General features: G+C 33.9%; 1 pseudogene; it reads right to left on the reverse strand.

The window, feature by feature from the left end:
• Nucleotides 1-3578: 3578 nt before the first annotated feature.
• Nucleotides 3579-9386, reverse strand: LOC140631440 (small COPII coat GTPase SAR1A pseudogene; annotated as a pseudogene).
• Nucleotides 9387-19090: the final 9704 nt, after the last annotated feature.

Consider the following 19090-nt stretch of genomic DNA (forward strand, 5'->3'; position numbering starts at 1 on the left):
TGTTAATTCCATCTGCAGTCCCACTATGGGGTTTGAGGAACTTCTAGGTTGGTGAACACAGGGAGGTGCAGAAAGAGAGGTGCAGCACCTGGAGAGGGCATGGAAGCTCTGTGCCTCATCCCATGGATCTTTCCTTATGTATCTCTTCCATTTGGATGTTCCTGTGTATCCTTTATCATATCTTTTTATAAAAAAAATCCTATAAACAGTAAGCAAACTCTTCATGATTTTTATGAGATGCTCCAGCAAACTAATCAACCCCAAGAGGGGTGGGTGGGTTGTGGAAACCTTTGGTTGGTCAGAAGCACAGATGGGAGTCTGGACTTGTGATTGGCATCTAACGTGGGGAGGCGGGCAGTCTTGTGGGAATGGCCCCTTAATGATGGGATTTGTAGCGTTTTATGCTATCTCCAGATTGATGATATCAGAAATGAGTTAAATGATAGGTGTCAGAGAGAGTTTCCTGGTGTGGAAAAAACAAAACAAAACAAAACAATACATCTGGCTTAGAAGTGTTGTGAGTATGGTTCACTGAGGGAGTAAAGGAGAAACACAGAGGGAAGACTGAGATTTTCTTACACAAAGGAGTATTTCTACATCTTACAAGAGCTAAAGGAACATAATCTGAGCTAAGAGTGATATTAAATGATCCAGACCACCACCATGCCCTGCTCTTGTAAAGGGGGGTACATGAAAATCATAATTAACAGGCTGTTTCAAGCTCATCTTATAGTGGATCTAATGAATGTACAGACCCACCACGAGGTCACTACCTTGGTTTTTGAGTTCATAATTTGATTAATATTCTTAGCATGCAGAACAATCTTCACATAGCTTTCCTGATATTTGTCATGAATGTAAGAGGAGGACAAAAGGCAAAGTAGAAACCCTTTAAACTGCTTGTCTCTTCCAAGATCGTTGGCATTGCATAAATCAATGTTCTTGTTTTAGCCTTAAATACTTAGTCTATTGTATGATTGCAATACAGTTTGCACATACATTCATCTGTGGAAAAACATCTTGATTGCTTTCAGTTCATTGTGATTATAAACGGACAAAGTTCCTATAAGCATGAACATACAGGGTTCTGTACACAGATAAACTTTCATTTAACTATCTAGGAGCATGAGTGTCATGTTATGTGGTAAATCTATGTTTAACTTTATAACTAATTGCTAAATGATGCTTCCAAAGTCACTACAATTTTGAATTCCAACCAGTCATGAATAATACTTGCCAACATTTTATATTATTGGGTATTTTTTTTTATTTTGGAACCATTCTATAATGCACAAAGATATCTCATTTTTTAAATTTACAACTCCCTAGTGACAAATGATGTTGAGGATCTTTATATATGCATATCTGTGGTCTATAATCTTTGGTGAAGTGTCTATTGATATCATTTATTCATTTTTGTACTAGGTAGTAAATTTTCTTGCTCTTGACTTTTAAGCGTTCTTTCTATATCCAGGAAAAATGTCCTTAATCAAATATGTGATTTGTAAATATTTTCTTCCTATCCATGGCTTGTATCTTGTATCATGAAACTGTTAACAACGTATATTTATTAGTTTTTTAATATACTGTACTCTTGTGTTATATGTAAAAATTCATCTTCAAATCTAAGGTCGAAGCAATGTCTCCTATTTCTTTTTCCATAAGTCTTATAGTTTTATATTTTATATTTAGGTCTATGATCTATTATGAATTCACTTTTAGTATAACTTGCAGCAACCATAAGTGCCTCACAGAACCTATCAGAGACTCACTGGAAGAAATCACATTTAGTTCACCTCTAAGATTAATTCAAAGATTGTTTATTCTTAGTAACTGCATAATCAGTATATAATTAATATTAACCTAACTCTTAGGAAAGAAAGTATCATTAATGGGAATAGGAATAAAACATGGTGTTTATCAGGATTAAATTTGTTTGTTTGTTTGTTTGTTTGTTTGTTTTAGAGGAGGGGAGAGAAGCGGGAGGGGGAGAAACAGACTCTGAGCTGAGCATGGAGCTCCCATAGGGCTCCACCTCATGACTGAGATTGTGACCTAATCTGAAACAGGGACTAGGACAGTTAACTGACTGAATCACCCTGGTGCTCTGGGATTATTTTTTAAATGCCAGCTTGAAACTGTAGCCAGGGAAAAGAATTCACTAAAGAACAAAGACAAAAAAACAGAAAGAAAAACCTAGATTATGATAAAGATCTACAGATTAAAAATTAAATAAGCAAACTTAAAAAATGTTTTTAACAGTAAATTAAATTCAGCTAGAAAGAGAAAATTTAAAAAGTAAATGTCAGTTTGCAGTTTGGAAGAACATAAAAACATAAAATACAGAAAACTCATTAAAAGTCATAGTAGGTTGGGTGGCTCAGTTAAGCATCTGTCTTCAGCTCAGGTCATCATCCCAGGGTCATGGGATTGAGCTCTGCATCAGGTTCCATGCTCTGCCTAGAGTCTGCTTCTCCCATTTCCTCTTCCCTTTCCCCTGATCATGCTCTCTCTCTCTCTCTCTCTCTCTCTCAAATGAATAAATTAAAAAAAATATTTAAAAAAAGAGTTATAGGATTCCCTGGGTGGCGCAGCAGTTTGGCGCCTGCCTTTGGCTCAGGGCGTGATCCTGGAGACCCGGGATCGAATCCCACGTCGGGCTCCCGGTGCATGGAGCCTGCTTCTCCCTCTGCCTATGTCTCTGCCTCTCTCTCTCTCTCTCTGTGTGACTATCATAAAAATAAATAAAAATTAAAAATAAAAAGATAAAAAAATAAAAAAAGTTATAGAGGGTAGAGCAAAAGTCTAACAAACATTTAATTGAAACTCTATTAAGTCAAGAGGCAGGTTGGAGGCAGAACATAGAGACAATGTCTGAGGATTTTCCAGAATTGATGAAAGACACGAACTCATAATTCCAAGAAGCCAGCAAATCCAAAACAGAATAAATATAAATAAATTGATTCTTGAACACATCATAATAAAACTCCAGACTACAATAACTAGTGTGATGGAAATAGTTGGGGTTGGGGAGAGAAGAAATTTTGTAGGAGGAAGAATTAAATTGACTAGTGACCTTCTATAGCAACCATGGTAACCAGGACTTAGACCAAAAAAGTTATTTCCAATGATATGAAAAAAAAAAAATAACCACCTATCTAGAATTCTATTTTTTATGGATACTTTAAAAATAGACAAAATCTAAAAATCTAACAGAAGGTAAAACTAATTAACTAGGAATGAGTCAGAGAACCTGAGAATGAAAAAGCTGTTGTAAAACAATTCTAGTGTGCATAAGTTTTCTTTCAATAATAATAACAATACCTAATAATAAAAATAAGATCTTTGGAAATTGTGGTTATAGAATAGAGGTTAAAATTGGCATTCCTCTGTCACCTATTAATCCCAGGTTATTTACCCCATTATCTTATAGTCATAACTTATTTTTCAGTCTTCATTTCTTTTCTTATTTTTCTTCTTTCATTTTTTCTTTTTATTCTCCTTTTTTTTTTTTTTTTTTTTTTTTTTTAAGGATCAGTCCAGAGAAGTAAAACTCTTTTGTTTTCAATGTCCAAACATCAAACAATATCCTGGGAAAGCCAGCAGAAGTCCTTGTGATAGCCTTGTCTCTTGAGCACACTGCATGTGACATTTCCATGGGGAGGGCATTCAGCTCCTGCAGGGTCACATTCCCCTTTCCCATGGTCTATCCCTAAAACCCAAATATCTCTTGGAGTTGTCTTCCCTGACTGCATCAGTTTTGTTGTTTTTGTTGCCCAAGATAAGGATTGGCACATTAGATGTTGTTTCATTGGTCATTAAAGCATTTAGCTCAAATCTGGTTTCCATGAGTGGAGGATGATCTACAGAATCTGCCAGAAAGACAATATCATTAATTGCTGGGAGGTAATTTTTCCAAACCCAACTTGCTTGCTCCTCTGCCCACCAAGGTCAAAAGTTGTAAAAGTCATTTCTGGCGATCATCAGCTCTTCTGATGTCAGATCTAATGTTGAAATATGTTGACCCAGTTGGTCATCATTGAATATGTGTAGAAGAGTGGTTTTTCCTGCATTGTCCAAACCCAAGAATAAAAGTTTTCCAGATTTCTTGTAGAGTACTAGACCTGGAGCACACGATTGATCCACTCAAAGACATTATTAATACTAAGGCCAAGGGGTTCCTCTGGCAGCTGAGGAAGGCTTAGACACTTCCTCAGGCAGAGTCAAGCAACCCCCCAGGACTCCCAACTATTTCTCTTTTCTTATTTTTCTATCATGTTTTCCCTTGACAACCATTGAACAGATAATCCATCCAGGATCATATTCACTCAGTTTGAATGATCTTTTCCTCTGGTGTTAGTCGCTCCATTTTATGGTTATACCCTTAATTTTGATTCATTGCTTGCACCTTCTCAGAGATCTTGGTTATTGCACAGTAATTGAAACGTGGCTCCCTCTACGATGTTGTTTTATACGGATCTGATTTTTATACACAGAGACATAATTTTTCTAAGTGTTGATTAACTTTCAATTCCCTTCATCTGCTTAATGAATAAAAGTGAATAAACTGCTTGAATGTTTGCTGAACACATTCATCATTTTTATATATAAAATAATAAATGAGGGATGCCTGGGTGGCTAAGCAGTTGAGTGTCTGCCTTTGGCTCAGGGCGTGATCCCAGAGACAGGGATCAGTCCCACATTGGGCTTCCTTCATGGAGCCTGCATCTCCCTCTGCCTGTGTCTCTGCCTCTCTCCCAGTGTCTCTCATGAATAAATAAATAAAATCTTAAAAAATAAAAATAAATGAGAATTATTAAAATAATCATATGTCATTAATTTGAATATAACATACATTTAAACAAATCTGACATAGGACTAAGGTTCTGCATACATTCAGATTTGGAAAGACTTAACTTTACTCCATCAGATGTCTCCCTTTGTTCATCCTATGTAGGATTTTCCTTTCTTTGCTAAAGAGTTGTTTATCCAGGTCTCTCTGTGCTGCTAAAAAAAAAAAAAAAAAAAAAAAAAAAAACTGATAAAAAAGCAAAGATATGCACATTTGCTGCTGTTGACACTTTGTTGTGTATCTCATTCTAATTTCCTGCCATCAACTCCCAAAGTGATCTATATCTTGGCAATTCTCTGAGACAATCTGCTCAAAGTACCATCTACAGTTTTAAAGATAAAGTCATTATTTTTACATCCGAATAACAACAACAAATGACCTTTACACTTTTACTAAAACAATGTCTGATGATTACAGATAAGTTTTCAGTCAAGCCTATAGCAAAAAAACCCTGATTCATGTTATAAAAGACTGGCTGCTCTGTTAATGCCATCAAATAAGGCAAAGAATAGGAAATTAACATTATTATTTATTATGCCACTTGAATCAGGACTACAATAGCCCAGAAAGTTATGAAACATATTTCAGGACTCATTGCAGTCATCTCACTCCATCCAAACAATAATCCTTTCCTCGTATTTCTGAGTGCCAGGGAGCAATTGCCCTTTTAGATCTGGAGAGGACTTGGGTAGTATAAGATAAATTAGATTCTTGGTTTGGTTTATTGACTTCTTTTTTTCCTCTTGTCAGTATCCCACTTATGCTCTTTCCTATTGTGCACGCTTTTTCCTTCCTCTCCAAGGGGTGACCTCAGAAGACAGAAAAGAACAGGCTTTGTTGTAAGCTAATTAGAGAGGGTAGATTCCTGGGAAACTTGCTACAAGCATCACAGTAACTCTTGAAGAATTTTATATTTAACAAATATTTACCAAATACTTTATTATGTGCAGGGCTCAGTACGAAGTTCAATGTTTTTTTTTGTTCTTTTTTGGAAATATGTCCAAAAGCTTGAGATGGTTACATTAAGTATGTCATATAACCTTAATAAATCTTATTCAAAAATCCTAGAAAATTATGTATTGGGCAGGTAAAAGACCGATATTTGATACTTAATATGGGAGCTGACTTCTTCTCTGTTTTCTTACTCAAAATACACACACACACACATACACACACACACACACACACACTCCCATATATGCTCACTATACTCAGTTCTCAATGTCTTGACTTTCATTCCTAATTTATCAAATGAAAACTTGAATCATCAAATTGAAAATGTATTAGTGTACAATGACATGTAAATTTCAGGATGTTTTCTCTTTATATTTAAGAGAGAATAAAAAATAATAAAAAATAAAAATAGAATAAAATTCAATTATGTTTTAGGGAGTTGTTTATTTGGTTTTCATTGGTTTAAATAATCTAATGGAAAATAACCTTGGAATTGAAAAAAAGGAAGCAAATTCTTATTTATTAGGAAATACAAACTTTACTGGTCTCTTAAACCAAACTATCATATATATTATTAGATTTTAACTTTATAATAACCTTATTATAAGGTTTACAGAATAAACCTTGAAAGATAACAGTAAGTTGAGATTCTAGTGTGGTCTCTCTGATACTACACACACACACATACACACGCACACACACTCCCCCAATGCACCTACAAAATACAAGGTAATATAAATAAATTATATAAATTGAAGTGTTATAACCTGATTTTGATATGTGATTATGGCCCAATGTTACAAAATCATTATTCCATTCCCCTTTATGTATTTATTTAATGATAGGGAGGAGGGCTTATTATGAGCTGAATTGCATTACCACCTCCTCAAATGTATATGTTGAAATCTTAGCCCGTAGTGCTTCATAAGGTGAGTGTATTTGGAGATAAGGTATTTAATTAAGTTAAAATTCTGGCACTTTACCAAGTTGAGAAGAAAAAAATTTTTGGCAGGAATTTATTTTTATTTTCCAAGTAGTCCATTGAGGATATGCTCATTTTAAAGCAATATTATAGATCTTGTGCTTTCATATATTGTTTTTTTCATATATTGTGTCTGAATATTATTAACTTTGTTAATATCTTGTTATGTGCAGATATAAAATAAATAAACTATATTAATCATCTATGGGAAATCAATGATTATCGAGGTTCCCTGGAAGAGTTTTGAATAGTTCTTATCAATTTTCTAGAGGACAACTTAATTTTATAAATGATTTTTAAAGTTTTTGTTCAAATAATCTAACCATATTTATTTTGCCATAAACTCATCAATGTTTTATGTTACAATGTATAAGAGTTTTTGATCTGATTGCATGTATACAATACCTATACTTCCAAGTTTGCTGGGGGAAAAATGAGGTTGCTAAACTCAATTGCCTATAAAGAGGCTAGTTATGTATTCATCTAATTTTGTGGACTAATCATTGAAGATTGTAGAAAACTGGAAAAACTGGAAATTGATCAACATATGTAAAGATATTTAGAAACACTTTTGTTTGGCATAGCTGGTCAAAATGAACATTATCATGATATGATCAAAGATATCTGAAGTCTAAATAAGGCCCAATGGTAATATACTTAAGTGTCTTCACATAAATTAAGTATTCGTAATTCTCTATATTTTCAATATGCACAGCAATAAAATATGTATTTGAAATTCACTCTTTCTGATTTTATTTTCAATATGCTCCTGACAGATCTTATTTCCAGTATGATTAATATAAGTAATTCAGTTGGCAATGTCTGTATATCAGTAAATTATGAAATTAAATTGAGAATATATGCTATTCTATTATGGTAAAATACAAAACATCAGGGAACGGATATTTACATGGTGAATTAAAGTAGTAGAGATAGATAAATTTTACGAGATTTTTAGTTCAGATAACTGTGGCTAACACTTCATACAATGCATGTGTTTTCTTTAATCCATAAACTAAATGTAGAATGTAAACCATTATCTCATTGACTATGTTTAATTTGTCTTAACTCATTATTCTACATTTTATGTGATAACACAACCCAGCAGTAGCAACCATTTGACCTTCTGAGACTATAGTATTGTGCTGTCTGACTAAAAGTAGTAATAGACATTCCCTTTCTCTGGCTCACTAATCTGATGATGCATTTTTAATTTCATTCATCCTATTAATATAATGGAGGAATGAAGCTGGTTCTCTGCCTGCAAATAAAATGACATTTAAAGTTATGAAGAAATGTAAATAATAGGATTCTGAAATATAACTTGGAAGGTCTCCAAAAAGCTTGACCTTTCTAGGCTTAATGTATAAACAAACACCATGAGATTTTATTCTAAAATAATCTTATATAAGAAAATCTCAGTGCACAAAATAATGATAAAATTAATAAATCCCAAATTTTTTAACCAAATGAATGAATAACAGTTTAACTGGACTATTCTTTTTTTGTTTTGTTTTGTTTCCTAATCTCACTTTATTTATTTTATTTTATTTTTTTATGATAGTCACACAACAGAGAGAGAGAGAGAGAGAGGCAGAGACACAGGCAGAGGGAGAAGCAGGCTCCATGCACCAAGAGCCCGACGTGGGATTCGATCCCCGGTCTCCAGGATGGCGCCCTGGGCCAAAGGCAGGCGCTAAACTGCTGCGCCACCCAGGGATCCCCCCTAATCTCACTTTACAGGTCAAAGCTAACTCAGCTTAATGGTTCAATCTTTTAGGGACATACAGAATGACAAAATAATATTGATAGGGACACAAAGTTGCAGGAATCATACCTATAAAAGTGATGTAGTGAATAGGATAATTCATTTACCAAAATATATGCCATTCTCAAACTTGTATAAATGGAAAGTAATAAAATAATGTTCAGTGGACAAACCATTACTATTTAAGAAGAATTTTCAGAATTCCACTAAAAGAAAGATGGTGAAATGTTTTGATCAAATTTAGCTTGTAGTAGCATTTAATTGTGTTGCTCTTTCCTTTCATATGTGACTTTTTTTTACTGGGTTCAAATGTGGACCTAAATACTAAAAGAGAAAAAAAAAGGAAATATTCTATAGTAAGTATAATGCACCACACATAATATATGTGACAAAAATCTCTGTAAATAGAAGCTTCTTTCTTCTAGAGTCATTTCTAACATGAATGTAATCATAGGATTAATGAAATGCACAAATAAAATAATATCAGATATGGCTTTATATCTCACAGAATTTAAAAATATTTAGTGCATACTTCAAATCCGTAATGTACTTAACTATGATTTTCCTTTCCTTTTTTTTTTTTTTTTCTTTTCATGATATAAAAATGAGGCATCCAGACATTTGGAAGCCTGTGTAATGCCATACAGCTGACGCAGGTGCAAGCTCAGATTCACTAACTTGAAATATATGTACTATCAGCACCAAACTGTCATTTGAAAAACAAACAAACAAACAAAAAAACCTTTCATTTGATATTCATACCTCATTTTCCTGAATTCGTCATTACCTCTCTGGTCTGTCCATTTGGTTTCCTTGTAAACTCTCCTCATTTTATTTGATTTCTTTCAATCTTTCAAAGGTGGCGTGCCCATAAATCTTTCCCCATGCTCCACCTTTTTACCCACAATCCTATAGTTAGTCCTGGGAGATTCTCATCTATTTTAAATGACTCCTGGTATCATTTTAATGTGGAGATAGTTCTAACTTATATTTTAACCTAGATCTTCTCCTTAATGTCTCTACCTAGCAGTGATTATTATAGTATTGCTGATATAGGAAGATAAATATACAGAAATACATGCACATATATATAGGTAAATGTGTATATGTATATTTGTTTTATATTTAGATGTGTGTGTATTTATATACCTGAGTATGTCCGTGAAGAACATACAAATATATATTTTCTCTCTGGCCTATGCTTACTATTTCCTGAAACGATTTGTTCAAGAATGTCAAATCGGTTATTTATAACAATTAGTAGTCATATCACAGAAACAATAAAAAGCTCACAATCTTGAAAATTATCTGAGGGTGCAAGTTTTTTTAATTAATCTTTCTTGCTTCATTGCATTTTACTTCTACACCTTCCATTTTTAGGCATCATGAGACAGTTCACAGTAACTCTATTTACAAACTATATAAAATCATAATAGAAGAAAATGAGTCATGGAAATAAGTACACGTTATTCAGGATGGTAATAACTATCAAATATTATGCAAAATGCAGCATGAGTTTTCAATCATCTGATTCTATACAAAGACACCTTTTTTGATGAAGTCATCTGTGAACAGCAATTTGCTGAAACAAGGCATAAAAATGTCCTGAGAATTCACACACCTACCAAAATTCCTAATAGTACTAAGAATTAGGCTATGGGATAATATCCCAAAGGATACTTAGAGGAAGCCTCATTGCTTTAGTCATTTAAAACTAGGTTGGACAAATCATGGGGGAATATAACTGAGGAAATAATGCTCTACATTTCTTGAAGATGGGCACACTGATTTAATGGCTTTTTTTTTTATTTTGAAATTCCATAATAATATGAAGCTTTCAATTCATTTTTATGTTCAGTTTTTGCAACTCTAGGGTTCACTCTGTAAATTATTATTTGTGGACATTTTAAGGAATGGAAATATTCTGAAGCTTTGTTGATAATTCTAAGAATGCTATTTGTAGTATCAGTTTATTTCATGGATTACTGATAATACCTATACTCCCAATGTTTTTACCACATTAACATCATAAATTTGTGACATAGAGTGAAAGAAGGAGTCTATTTGGATATCAATTTGTCATATTTAGAGTTGTCTTTATTGTTTAAATCTCAGCTTTTGCAATGGACAAAGAATGCTATGTAAGAGTATGCTTATCCTAAGTAAAGGAAATTATTTAAGGAGTATCTGAATTTATTAACCTTTCATTTGATGGCTAGAGGAAGGAAAGAGAAGCAGTAACAATTAAAATACCCTAAAATCTAGGATGGAATCATTTATTATTATTATTATTATTATTATTATTATTATTATTATTAAGCACCAGGTGAGGGGATTTACTTAACTGGTTAACTAGAAACAAAAAAGGAAGAGGGTACATTCTTTAGGGAAAACAAATATATACTTAGTCCCAATAATCATAAAATCATGGTGTTGGTATCTTTTTTTGAAAGATTTTATTTATTTATTCATGAGAGACACACAGAGAGAGAGAGAGAGAGAGAGAGAGAGGCAAAGACACAGGCAGAGGGAGAAGCAGGCTCCATGCAGGGCGTCTGATGTGGAACTCGATCCCAGGATCCCAGGATCACACCCTGGGCTGAAGAAAGGTGAACTCAACTGCTGAGCCACCAAGGCATCCCTGTGTCAATATTTTTGATGAAATTTTTCTAGTCTTTTTTCTAAGTGAAATATGATATAAATATTATATAAACGTTTACTATTTTTAAGATACTAAAGAGAAATAATCTTTTATTATTTTTTCAGCTAGAATAATATTTTCTTAAGGTTAGAACACTACTTAGGCTATGCATTACAATGGAAATGGTATTTTAACATCAGCTAGATGTGGCCCAAAACACTTTCTTTGATTCTAATTACCTAAGAGAATGTACTTGCTAGTGGAATTCTGGATTCTGGAAACAAATTAGTTTTATTCAGAAACACAGTACATCTTCTGCTGTATACTTTTCTCTGCCTTTCTCATTCTCCTTCTTCTTGGCAGGTTAAGTGTAACAAGTTATCTTTTATTCCCTTGAGGAGGGCTCTATTCTTTTCACTTTTTCTCAAATTTATTAGGTTAGATATATGTTATCATTCTTTCTCTTGTCTTACCTATTTTATTTTATGGCACATAGAGTTGGATCCTATTAAAACCTAGGCCCTTTTGAATTATCATGGAATTAATTTTATCCTATCAGTGTTAAGTTTTTTTTTTTTTTTATGAAGGAAATCAAACAATTTTTACAACTCACCACTTTCAAAAGCTTATATAATATATACTCCAGTCTTGTTTTAGAAAACATTTAATGCTTTAGCACCTGTATTTGACTTTTAATAATCACACTTGATTTTCATTCCTTATATAAAATTCTCTTAAAAACTAATGAACCAGTCTTGAGAAAGGGAACATTGATATTTATACATACATATATGAAGAAATCTTTACATTTTAGGAATACTTTATTATCACTAGGAATTTGGAGGCTGAACACTATGTATTAATTTACACAACAACACAGGCACTATTTATTAGCTTCAGATTGAATATGGAGTAGAACATGCATGGAGTGAAAAATCTCTGAATAACTTAGGATTGTTTATTAGGAATTTCAGGCCACAAAGTAAAATTTCTGTAATGTTTTCAGATAATTATACCTGGTAAAATGGGAGTGCATCCACTTCATTAACTTCATAGTATGAGGATTCTAAAAGATTATTCAGACTGGTAGAGGAAATCTTTTTATTTGATATATAATTGTAAAAGTGCTAGAGGTATTCCACTCTGATCATTTCCCCTAATTCTGTTTAATGGGTTTGCAGATTAGGATTCGCTATGTCTCAAGAATTTGTGCTTGGGGAATACAAATTCCGGCAATACTTTAATAAAAGATGGCCCATCTGCCTATGATATAACTAGAAAACTTATAAATTTTTGGTTGTACATAGACATTCCACTGCCAATTTTACCTAACTTTTAAAAATATTTTATTTATTTATTCATGAGAGAGAGAGGGAGAGAGAGAGGCAGAGACACAGGCAGGAGAAGAAGGCTCCATTGCAGGAAGCCCGATTGTGGGACTTGATCCCGGGTCTCCAGGATCCCGCTCTGAGCCAAAGGCGGATGCTGCACCACTAAGGCACCCAGGAATTCATTACCTGATTTCTTTCACCCCGTTGTACCTAATTGCATTCTGGTCACTTTGGATAGTCTCCTACTACTGTGACCAAACTTTGCTACTACATGGGCCATGTGAAGGCAGCCAAGATGGGCCACTTTGGCATGAACATTGCTGTGAATTAAAAGCAATAAAAACTCAGCAGATTCAAGAAAAATTCCTTATCTCCCCCTTAATTGCCTTCTGTGCCAGGAAGAGAGCTATCCACAGAGATTTCTCTTTACCTATGGTATTTATTTATTTATTTAGAACACATGCAGGGAGGGGCAGAGGGAGAAGAAGAGAGAGAGAATCTCAAGCAGAGATTGAGGCCAAGGCCAGGCCCCATCTCACAACCTTGAGATAATGACCTGAGCCAAATTCAAGAGCCAGAGGCTTAACTGACTAAGCTATCCATGTGCATCTATCCCCACCTTGTGTCATTCGACTGCTACCTTTCTCCATAGCTCATATGAGCATCATGTTACCTTGCTATCTTTGGAAGTTCATGTCTATATTGATTCCCCTATTTTCTCCTGTTAATCAATCTCATACCAATTTGATTCTTAGTCCAGCTGGGAGGACCTCAAAGGGAAGAGAAAATTCTTCCTTCCTGAAACTACTCTGGAGCCTTAAATCTCTACCTGCGAGGATGTGAATTATATGCACGTGAGGTTCCTAGAAAGAGCATTACATCTGGCTCAACTGGAGCAGGAATTACTGTATAGAAGGTTAACCAAATACATGGTGCAGAAAAAGGAGACAGAAGTCCCCTCTCATAAAACAGTCATGTCATTCCTCTCAATCTACTCTTCCAATATCCACATTTAACAAAATAAAATGTGCAATACTAATTAATTTTATTCAGTCTGCATTATTGTTATTCTTACATAGAGCAGGTTAAGAAAACACTATGAATATTCAAACTTTTGCAAACTCTATCTTAAATATAAAGACATTGGAATCAATTAGAACTCAAGCCTTTAGCCACTGCATATTTGATTAAAATTCCTAAAGGTTATCCTGTAGGTTATTTCTTTTATACACAAACATCCCCATATTTCTTTCACACACATAGATAGATGGATAGATAGAAAGATAGATGGATAGATAGATAGATAGATAGATAGATAGATAGATAGATAGATAGATTAGAGCTCCATCTTCCAGGCTAGAATGAAAGAAAAGTAATTTTTCTTAGAAAATGTTTTTTACTCTTGCCTGTAAATTCAGGAACAGAAAGAATATGGAAGCAATCTATATGAAAAATCAGAGGAGGTAATAATCAGAGATTGTAAATGATATGAACAGGGTTGACTGTCAAGGATATATTTTGATCATTACAAGCTGCAGATCAACAGTACTGCTCAGTGGGGTGCCTGGGTGGCTCAGTAGATTCAGCTTTGGACTCTTTGTTTTCTGCTTAGGTCAGGATTTTATGGGTTGTGAGATCTAGCCCTGCCTCCACCTCCGACTCTGTGCCAGCAGGGAGTCTGGAAGAACTCTTTCTCTCTATCCCCCCGCCCCCACTAGAGAGCATGCATGCATGTGCACACTCTCTCTTTCAAAATTAATAAATACATTTTAAAAAGAGAAAAAGTGTTCATCAAGTCATGCTCTTTTTCTGATCTTTGTAAAAGCGAAATATAAAATACCCACTATATATCAATATAATATTTAAAGGCACCTTATTATCACTTAAACTAGGAGATTTCTAAATGCATAAGTTTTAGAGGCAGGATAATTTGATAAGAGGTAAAGTTACTATGATGATTAATATAAATATTTACCTCAACTGCTTTTGGAAATAGAAACATTTTAGATGTTGCCAAATCACTATCCATAAAGTGTCAATGATTTGTCCACATAAAGAGTGAATATATGAAAGTATCCTTTCTTCATATGATGTGTTCTTTTTAAAAAGATAACTTTAAAACTGATTTTCAATAATGTAAATGAAAAATAGTACTTTATGATTCATAGAGGAGGTAAGTATTACTGCATGTAGTTACTGGCTTTGGTATCTATTTTCCTTTTGTTCTGTTTGTTCTTATGTTTTACATGTCAAGACAATTTTCTTAATATAAATTTTTATTTGCACATTAAGAACTTTGCTTTTAGGGGCACCTGGATGACTCAGTCAGTTAAGTGTCTGCCTTTGGCTCAGGAGATGATCCCAAGGTCCTGGAATGACCCTCACGTCAGGCTCCCTGCACAGTGAGGAGTCTTCTTCTCCCTCTCCCTCTGCCTGCCTCCTCTCTCTCTCTCTCTCTCTCTCAATCTCTCTGTCAAACAAAAAAATCTTTAAAAAAAATAAAAAGAACTTTGCTTTTGGTTAACATAATCAACATTTTCCAGCTTATCTTTTTTTTGTCTAAATTTGTGCTATTATTCTGACATACTAACACTTATCTCGACATTTAATTATTCTTGAAGCATAATAAGAAATCTCATAACTCTTTTATTGAATGTCTGAAGTTGGTAGACGCATGAGGGAACATCTGTATAATTCTCAAGCACTATGTTCCAGCCCAGCGTGTAGCCTTCAGTACTTCTTGAATTCTCAAGTAGACCCCAGATGGTTTCCAAACATATACAGGTATTTAAAAACCTCACTTAAGTGATTACTAGGTATAGTCTAACCAAAATTAAATTTTTCAATTGCATTCAATTTCTTTTTCTACACACAGCTCTACCCGCAATTCAGACAAGATCTTTATCCATTGTTTGTTGAAGAAAAGTAAAGGGAAATAGACCTTATCCTTCACCTTTCTCATTCCACAGCAACCCCTGTTGTGCTAGATGCTACTTCTAACTCTTCTAGGGTTGAATTTTCAAGGATATGATAAAAAGAAACATAGTTTCTTTTGACAGATGCTGTTGGAATCTGGCAATGATGTCTTCTATGTGGATGATACCCATACGTCTGTGGTCTTTCATTGCCAGCATGGATGCACACTAATGGCGGCCACTCATAGTTTACATTGACCCAGACCACCTTCATATTTCACTCCATTAGACGAACCCTACCCACCCACCACCCACCACCCCCACAACTTGATAGCATTAGATGAGACTTCTGGGATGTAATAAGTTGAGGTTGAGAATGGAACTCTCATAAGTTTGATTAGTATTCCTGTGTATCAGGAGAGAGCTTGCATACTCTTTCTGCCCTCTGCCTTACAAAGATGGATGGATATGAGAGAAAACAGTCTGCAGCTCAAAAGACAGCTCTCAACAGAACCCAAGTGTGCTTGCACTGGTTCTTGCATGTCCAGCTTCCAGAACTTTGAGAAATAAATTTCTGTTGCTTTCAAGCCACCCTGTTTATGGCTGAGCCCGGATGAAGATACCCATCATTCCCTTCAAAGACACCAGCTTACTTTCATCCTTCACTGGCAATTTTTTTTACATATTGGCTGGGAGTGAATAATGGATTAAAAGGGGCGGGGAACCAAAACGTTAATTGTGTCTACTTCTCAGCAAGTGGCATATAGAGTACTCTTACAATTTGTGCAGGTATGTGAGTCATATTCAGAGAGTATTCTCTCTTTTTTTTTCATACCTCAACTCACTTTAATGTTAATTATAGTACATTAGAAACAAGATGGCCTTTTAAAAGGGCCAGAAAGAAAGAAACTTACTTTTATAAAGAGACAAAAATTAGATGGAGAGTAGACTTTTCAAAAACAATGGAATCCAGAAGACAGGAAAAGAATATCTTCAGACAACTAAGAGGAAATAACTCTCAACCTAGAACTGGTAAAGACACTGGTAAAGGATGTTCTCTCTTTCTAAATGTTTATTTTAATCCCAATTAGTTGACATGCACTGTTATGTTAGTTTCAGGTGTACAGTTTAGTAATTCAGCAATTCCATACATCCTCTGATGCTGACCACAGATACTGTTCTCTGTAATACTGTGTTTTCCTAGCCAAGCATATGAGTGACTAAAGTTTTTCACTCTCTTATAGTAAAAGTTTAAACATTTTCATATAGCATTTGTATAATTTCACAAAGTTTATTCCTGAATGCTATATTTTTATTTAATATCTCTAAGAATATTTACCATTTCTGATTTGCTAATTATATCCTATATAAAAACTTTAATTGAAGCTAATTATCTCTCCTTTTGTCAGAATGCAATTGGAATCTCTTGTCATTACTATTTTTGCTTTAAAATTTATTTGATTTTGACCTTGGGGCCTAGCAGAAACAAACAACATATTTCATGAGCTTGAAAAATAGAATTACATTTCTTATTATTAAAGATAGTTTTTTTTTAAAGATAAGTTTGGAAAAAAAAAAAAATAAAAAAAATAAAGATAAGTTTGGTTTATATATACTTGATCAATTTCAGCCATTTGACTTGCCATGAGTTAAAAAAAAAATGGGTCAGAATGACTAAGAATTTATTTCTTTTAATATCTCCATATGGTTTCTGTATATTTACATTTTCATTTCTTAAGTGTATAAATTATGTGACATAAGAGCTCTTTTACTCTTTGGATCATCCTCTTAGTTTAAATATTTCTGAAACACTTTCTCTTAGATACATCTCTGCCATGAATATATATGGATGAGCTATGTATTTAGCTAATCTCTAAGTCATCTTTTTCTCTGCAAATTTAAATTTATCCCATTTATATTGGTTAGAACAGCAAATATATTTAGTTTTGAGCATATTTTTATGTGAATTTCTATTTTAATGCCCTGGGGTTTTCTACTTCATGGTCTATAAATTACTTTTTCTCTATGAGTAATGTTTGTACTTAATATTTAATAATAGACTTCAAAGTTTGTACAACATATCCATATTTGTGCAACATGCAGCCATGTTCACTTTTTATTCCCAAATTGAGACTAGATCTATTGGCTTTTGTTTAAAATGATATAAAAATTGATAAACTTCTGTTTTTCCTTTTATGTCCTGACTTTATTTTGTTTTTACTTTAATTTTCCTGTTTTAGAGTGATAATTAACAAACATCTATAGGAAATCAAAATAAATTTTTACAAACATGTTTTCTTAACTTAATATTGTTTTTTAATGTAAATTCTTTCAAAGAAGGTAAGATTAGTACCACTACATTTCATAGGCCCATTTGAGTTCTCCAGCATCTCCCCACCCTTCTTTCTTACTTTTGCTTTCACTTCTGTTTGTTATAACATTAAATTTTTGACATTTTCCTATGATAAATGTTTCTCTCAGTTATTTAACCTTGGTTCTCTCTGTTAATGTGCTCAGCACCAAGTGGTTTATTCTGAGTACCTTTGGAGATATTAGCTAGATTTTATTATCATGCAGATCTTTTTTTTGTTTTTTTTTATTTTTAAATATTTTATTATTTATTAATGAGAGACACAAAGAGAGAGAGAGATGCAGAGACACAGGCAGAAGGAGAAGCAGGCTCCACACAGGGAGACAGACGTGGGACTCGAACCCCGGGTCTCCGGGATCAGGCCCTGGGCTGAAGGCGCTAAACTACTGGGTCACTGGGGCTGCCCAGATCTCTTTGTTTGTAAAGAAACATTCATTGTTGCTCTATTACCTAGGTTCTTGAATATTTTGAAAATATCAATAAAAATTGCTTGGATACAAATTTCTTCACTTACACTTTTTTTGCCTTGTGAATTAAATTTGTTCCAATTCTCTTGACATTGTGAGACCAGCCTGATTACTGATTCTTCCCTCTTACTCACCAAAAGCACCAGCATGACCACATCACTGACCACACACAAATCCACACAAACACATTCTGTGCATGTGGTTGATTATTTCATAACTATTCACTTACTTCCAATCTTAGTAACTTCAATAGGATATTACTCCATTTTTATATTTCTGTATTAAAATGTATGAAATATGATTACCCTTTCAGTTTAGATTCCCGGTGTTTATTTATGATCTTATATATTTCCCCCCTCTCTGTCAGTTTTTTAAGGATAATTTTACTCTTAATTTGGGTCATACTGGGATGCCTGGGTGGCTCAGTGGTTGAGTGTCTGCCTTCGGGTCAGGGCATGAACCCAAAGTGTCCAGATCAAGTCCCACATTGGGCTCCCTGAGTGGAGCCTGCTTCTCCCTCAGCCTGCATTTCTGCCTCTCTTTCTCTCGGGTCTCTTGTGAATAAATTAAAAAAAAAAATCTTAAAAAAATATTGGATCATACTGAGTTTCTAATTATTATAGCTTTCTAATTATGCTACTGTCTTTTATTTATTTATCTTTATTCATATTCACCACAGCAATGAAAAGACACTCCCCTCAGTCACTTATTCTTGTCATATGCATTTATTTTACTCAAATATTGGTTATAGAATTCATTAGTGCAAATGGGTTCCCTTATTTTGTGAGAATTGCTTCATTATTTTTGAT

Source organism: Canis lupus, chromosome 4 (genome assembly GCF_048164855.1).
Source record: "Canis lupus baileyi chromosome 4, mCanLup2.hap1, whole genome shotgun sequence".
Taxonomy (NCBI): Eukaryota; Metazoa; Chordata; class Mammalia; order Carnivora; family Canidae; genus Canis; species Canis lupus.